Source organism: Morone saxatilis, unplaced genomic scaffold (assembly GCF_004916995.1).
Source record: "Morone saxatilis isolate NCDOM2014 unplaced genomic scaffold, NCSU_SB_2.0 Contig9, whole genome shotgun sequence".
Taxonomy (NCBI): domain Eukaryota; kingdom Metazoa; phylum Chordata; class Actinopteri; family Moronidae; genus Morone; species Morone saxatilis.
In genome coordinates, this window is record NW_023340268.1 from 992,185 (window position 1) to 999,677 (window position 7,493).

Below are 7,493 nucleotides of genomic sequence, written 5' to 3' on the forward strand. Positions count from 1 at the left end.
CAGTGTCTGAGATGGTAACTCTACGAATGTAAAGTGCTTTATCTGCCTGTGAACTGTATCTTTTCCCTGGATCATTGTGTCTTGTCTCTCTGTCACCATCAACTGTAAATATGTCAACTTTAGTTCCATCTCTCTCTCTGCTCCACGTCACTTTACCCTCCACAGAGTGAGGACAACGCAGAGTGACAGAGTCCTTCTCCTCGACTACTTTATGGATTATTGCTGCAAAAGAAACATAATTTACAATAAATAAGCATCCATCACAATGTCAGTAGTTTACTATCAGAATGTTCATTATGGGACCTAGTAAAATGAATGTGAACCTGTTGTTCCCACATTATAAGCAGACTAAAGATACAGAGGAGGGTTGTTGTCAGTGGAGAACACAAAACACAAAAGTGGAGAAAATTGCTACAAAACTCAAGTTTAGCCAACTTTAACATTAAGCACTAAATACGGCGACTTTACAAATATAAAACAACATTACTGAAACAGCTGATGACAGTTGCTGGCACAGGACTGAACAGTTTGAGAAAGTTGTCTTTACCTGCAGTGACATTCGCAGCTGCAGGAACAAAAACCTACCACGGCAGCAGCAGAATATTCCCCCTCATCTTGCATACAGACTGGAACCTATGCACCTGAACAGAGGCACCACTGTCTGGTCTTGGAGCTTGAAGACAACAAGGAAACTCAGTTAGGTGTTACTCGGTGTGTTCCTCTAAAAACCCACAATGTTAACTCATATGAACCTTATTCTTTCTGTGGAAACAGCCACTGACGTTTCCTCACGCCACAATATAGTCAGCTAACTGATATACATTAATCACTAGCTGGTTGCTACACAAGGACAAACTGAAAGAAAATGAGAAACTGCCATCTGACCTTTATGCCCTCAAAATAATTCACCAGTTAAAAAAGGAGAAGCGCCACTTGTTCAGCAGCAGCTGTTCTCACACTTTGTCTCTTTTTGTGGTTAATGATGTTTCCTTTGATTTTAATATGCAATGAGTCACAACCACAACAACAAAGTTATTACTGACGTACTGGTTGTATGGAAAAAAACACCTATTATCAGCTTATATGAGTTATAAATGAAGACGTCACTGATCCCAGTCAGAGGGAGCAGTCGCCATCCCAACGCACTTATCTCACATTGGCTTTATTATTTAGGTGTTCCTGGTTATATGATACAAGGTGATGAGAAACACTAACACAGTGAGTTGTGACGAGACGTTTGTTCCAACCAGTGCAATAAGTTGGTGCCTTTATTCGTGGTGCAAAGCTCAGAAAAAAACTCAATCTGAAATAAATTACATTGCGAAATGTCTGAAAAAAGCTCTTAACCTTAACCTTAACCTCAGTTCACACCCTCCCCTTACCCCAACCAGGAGCTCAGACATGTTTATCCCATAAAAGGTCACGCTCATCGGTATGGCGGTCCTCTCCAGCGGGTTATCTACTCGTCTTCAGATGGCTGATTGGTGACACTGTGGTGCATTGTGGGCAGGGTACAGTGGTTGTGGGTGGTGTTTGAGCCTTCTGGCTCTCCTTGCAGTATGTTCACTTTGTCTCCCCCTGTTGGGATGTTGGTATTGCATCAATATAAATGATTCAGAATCCTCTGTATAGCTACAATCTACCTAAAAAGGCCATGAGACTGAGAACATGACACATGAAACACAGGGCGGAGATCAACTGACTATAAATAAGTGCAGCAAACCATAACAAGGGAAGGATGGGGGACGCCACTGAGGTCATTGGTGTTCAGTGAAGGTGGAGTAGGTGTGAAAGGTGACATCATGCAAAGGAACAACAAGCTAATTCTAATAATTGTCAACAGAAAATGTCTGAACTTCTCTGTGAATTTATCATCTTAATATCTTAAATCTTAATACTGAATTCAGATTTACATCAAAATGCAAAAAAGTCACATTAAGGATTAATGAACAAACTCAAAGGAATTAAATAAAAGACAGAAAGTGCTGCGCTCAGAGGAATAACTACCCCAACACGCTCAACCAGGTGGCAGTTTTGTTCAGCAAGATCACACAAGACTATAAATGAACTACACCACAGTTGCAATGTAACCACTGTAATCTTCCAAGTTGTAATTTAACCTTGTAATTGAAATTAGAAAGTTAGAATAATGTTGAGTGCTGTAAAGACGGAGTAGTAAGTAGATAAGTCTCCGTGTTTTAATGTTAGTGACAACCTTCGTAGTCTTATTAAGACACTAAGCTGACGTTAGCGACAATAGCTCCCCAATAACACAGTTACAGAGGTCACAGGTCAGAGGTCAGAGCTGTATATAGGCCAGAGGTCTATACTGTTTATTTGATTTAAATAAAAGTAATAACTTATTTGCTAAGTTTTAATTCAATAATCTAAAACTAATTGTTATCTTCGTCTATCTTTATATTTCTGCAGATAGACACATAATTTAAATTTCACATATAAAGCTTGTTAGTGTCATTAATGCTTTTTTATTTATTACTTTATGATATGTATAAAACACAAACAGGATTTGGATGCATAAAGGTTTATTTCCACAAAGACAAACACATTTATATGACACATTGGCAGAAGAGCACATTCTGACACAAAGCTGCTGAACATATATGGAAATATAAACTGTGATCATTTAAATGTATGTCTAACTTTAAATACAGAATACAGAGAAAACAATACAGTTGCCATTTTAAACCATGTTTGTTTAGTCCAACCAACAAACCTCCAAACTGTTACAAATACATTCAAACTATTAAAATAAATAAAGGAAAAGCAGCTGGAACCATTAAATGTTTTTACATGAAAACTGATTAAATAGTTTTAAAATAGTTTAAGTTATAACAATATTAAATAAACTCTTTATGGTATGTAAATTATGCAAAGTAGAATAATTAAAGCTGTTAAATAAACTCGAGTACAAATACTGTTAACGCTTTGTCCACAGTCAAAATCAACCAAACATTAAAATTCCTTGTTGCAGTGTTAATTACAGTACTTGAGACAGAGTAAATGTACTTAGTTACATTCCACCGCTGGGTTTGACATTCGACCTCTTTTCTCACCTTCCTCAGATTTCTATGGAAGCTCATGTCTGCCAGTAAAAAAATAAGATGAAAATTTTACCTTAAAATGTCAAAATGATAGGATGAAAAGTGAAAATTAAGAGATAAAAAAAATGAAATTGAAATTATGACATAAAAAACTGTTTTTATCTCATAATTTTGACTTTTTCTTTCATAATATTAACACAAACATCTATTATTAATTTTTTAACTTTTCAGCTTATGGACTTCCCTAAATTACTCATGTCTCTGTCTCACTTCTTGTGTGTCCCCTCTCTCAGATGTCTCACAGTCAGATATACAGCAGGTTTTCCATCACAGTAATAAAGTCCAGAGTCAGCAGGCTGCAGGTCTGTTATTATCAACGTGTTGTCAGCAGGTGAAACATGAAACTCCCCTTTTCCATCAATGTATCTTTTCCACGTTGATCCTCCAGCGTCAGGGGGGCACTGCAGAGTGACTGTGGACTTCTCTTCAGCAATTGTCTGCAACTAATACAAATACATAAAAAACACATGCTTTATAATGCAGCTTCAGGCACTTAGAGGTAAATACTAAAGCCACTTAAATAGCTCTGATATGAACACTGAGCTGGAATTTACCTGATGAGATGACCCTCAGTTGTGCAGCTGGTTCATTATCACAGAAGTATGTTGCAGCGTCTGAGACGTCAGCTCTGACAATGTGCAGAGATTTATCTGCTAATGAGCCGAAATGTTTATAAGGCTTATTAATGAGTCTTATGTCCCGGTCGCCATCGACTATAAGGATGTTTTCTTTGTTTCCATTCACCTCTCTGCTCCACGTCACCTTCACTTTACCCACAGAGTGAGGACAAGGCAGGGTGACTGGCTGCTTCTCCAAGATTATTCTTTGGGTTATTTCTGAAAGAGAAACACAGTTTGCAGGTAAATGACTGAAGTCTGTATTATAGTGAGGAACTGAGCATCAGCATATATAAAGACAGCTCTGCAACACGTCTCTATCGCCCTCTGGTGGCTGACCACAGTACAGTTATAAAGCCCACTGCCTCCATGTTATCAGATGGACCAAATTAAAGAATAAAGTAACAAACTGGAAACCTCTTACCTGCAGTGACATTACAGCCGAGGACGAAGGCTAACAGGCAGCTGAAGATGTCCACCCTCATCTTGACACAGATATCGATCAATACTCGAACCTCAACCTTTGTGAGCTCTGACCAGGAACTCAGCCGTCTTGGGGTATTTATACGTTTCTTAAAACAAGAAACCATAATCTCAGGAAGTTTTCTTTTTATGGTCATCACAAAGTTCTGTCATCTTCTTTTTAAATTTGTGGTCATACGTCACCAACAACCGCTGCCTTGGCGCTGGAAGGGGTGATGTGTTGTCTGAAGTTAGATCAATGACGCTGATGTGAAGATTACACTCACACATATATTTTAAAATATTTATTTATATTTGCGCAGAGAGGAACAAAATGCAGCAAGAATTAAATGTTTGAACGTATCCGTAAAGTGATCCCAGCTAATATATTCCAGTAGATATTCTCTTAATATTGCTGTGTTCCTGAAGTAAGAAAACCTCATTATGATTGATTTTGTAACATTTCTTTGAGGAAAAACAACAAATAAAAGTCGACAAATAAACGACAAAAGGTTGTCATGTCCACAACAACAAGAGTGACTCAGAGTCATATGTGGAAAATCTATATGACTCACTATGACTCACTATGTGGTATTAAACGTCACAATAGTAGTGGCTACTGTATTTTATTTACCTTTAATGGCGCTAAGCTAATCCTGGACCTGGATCTGCCTATCACTGGTCATGGAAGCACAGACACACTTACATCATCCAGTCTATGATGATGAAATCTGTGACTCATATTTTCCTCGCAAACACTTATAGAGAAGTTTTCAAGAAGTGGGCAGAAGAGTTGGCGGGGCATTAATGTCTGTGGCAATCAGCCACAAGATGTAAACATTAAAGGGGCTACGTGCAGTAACGACACTAGAACAGTGTGTATGTGCTTATTAAACATGTATTCTCTAACTAATTTATAGCTTAAAAATCATGAGCAATTATTTGACCTATGACCCTAAAACTACAGATACTGCAGTCTGTCTTTGTGTTAGCATAAACTGCAGTAACTACCGTCTGTCTTCTGCCTGACAAAATCTCATTTATTACATTAAATCTGTGGTTTTTTATATAAAAAGTTACAACGGACGAGAAATTAGGAATTTAAAGTTTTATTTTGTGAAGTTTAATTAGCACAGTAATTCAAGGCCCTATTTGATATCCAAACTATTATTACTATATTATCTACTACATTGGGCTCAGCTAATAATCCACAGATGTCTTTCAGCAAGACTGAACTTAGAAAGTTTGTCACAGGATAAAACAAGACATTTAAAAGTTATTGGAAGCAACACATGATTATATACACAGCTGAAAAACCTGCTAATCAAATACAACACATACAATCCACTCATGTTACAAACGAAATGCCATTGTTCAGACAAAATACTGCAACAAATGTTTACATTTATTCTGACATTACAGGAGTTAAATGTAAAATTCATAAAGTGAAGGGAACTTGAAGCAGCTTTGACCTCCGCTTCTAACCACAGAAGGATTACTCAGGGGGCCTGGTCCTCTGTTTGTAGTGACTGTTGGCACTTCTTGTTGCAAAGTGAATCAAGTGACGACAACAGATGTAAAAAAACAAAAAGCTACAGAAGAATTTAACTACAAAGTAGAGCAAAAAGACCCCAAAGACACACAACACAACTACAGAAATAAAAGAATTACAAACAAGATGCAGAACACTGACATTGTCTTTCTATATTTCCTGACAAATAACTCTCAGAAGTCTTTTCTTTCCCAATAGAAGCAAAATATTCAGACGAAGATATAGGAATATGGCTGGTGGGTGTTTCCCTGTGCTTGTGGCTTCCCCAGTAAAACATAGTTGGAGTTATTTATCTGTGAAGTTCCTGTCAGTGGAGAAAAATCACAGTCAACAGAAGTCATGTTCATTTTTTACTATTTGTCTGTACTTCAGTGTAACACATTACACAACACGTCCTCAGACCTAAACCTACTGTGTTGTCAACGTTGGGATTGTGGCTTTGAATACTTTGGTTAAATATATGCAGAGCTCACAGATGTCCGACAGTGAGGACTATAAGGTCTTATTATTTACCTGCAGGGGGGGTCATGATCATGGACTGGCCTCCATCTGCCAAAGAAGAGGATGAAGATTGAGATTGTGGTGTAATAAAGTAAAAATGACTTTGTCTTTGATTACAGTGTAACGATAATACACGCCCTGCAAACTGCAACTATAATGCTGCCATTTAACGTAGAAAGGGGAAGTCTACCGTTTGTTGGTTGAGACACGGATCCATCCTGTATCTCGTCATAGACGGGGGATGTTTCTTCTTCTGGTTCTGCCAAACAAGATGGTGAACGTCACAATATTAGGAAACCAGTGAATATATATTTATAGTCTGATGTTGAGCAGGCTGACTGTGTATTAAAGGAGTTAATATCAGAACTATCTGATTTCTTCCCGCTTTAATATTTGTATGTTGGCACACTTTGCAGTCAGCTGGTAGGGTTTCTTTAGATAGAAGTCCAGGTCAGGCTTTGTTTACCTTGTCTGTTTCTGTTACACCTGCATCTCCGTGTGAACAAGACGACGATGATGATGATGAGGAGAAGGAGGAGAAGGAGGAGGAGGAGGAGGAAGAGGAGGGTAGTATTTTTTTTTAACACCAAACCACCATGTTGTTGTCGCTGTCCTTGAGGAGACAAAGTATTAACTCATCTTACAAAATAAAACAGTACATACAGACGTAATGCATGTCGGGGAGGCAGCAACATCTAAACTAAACTGTTACATCGTACAGTTCTTCCACATTTCACACGATAACACTGTACAAGTTTCTGCTGATTGTTTGGGTGATTTTCGTTATTTTATTTTGCTAATTTAATTGTCCACCTCAGAAGAATGAATGTGGCTCATTTTTTTAAAAAAAACCTTATTATATAAAGTGAGTAACATGACGTATTAAGAAAGGCTCTGTTCTGATCTCTCCCATTATGCACAATACAACTTTAATACATCACAAAATTATTCACAACGACTTAGGAAAAGGAACAACAACAACATGTCTATTTTACTAGTGAATTGTATTGCTACACATACTATTGAATTTGTAATTTACCTCAGAAAAACGAACAGAGTGAAGAAATTATTTGAAACCCAGACAAACAACAGAAAGCAGAACAACTTTGTTACAGGAAAGTCTGATGTTACCTTTGATCACCGTCAGCTCCACAGCTGGTTCATTATTACACAAGTATCTTCCAGTGTCTGAGACAGCAGCTCTTTGGATGTGAAGTGATTTATCTGCTGATGAACTGT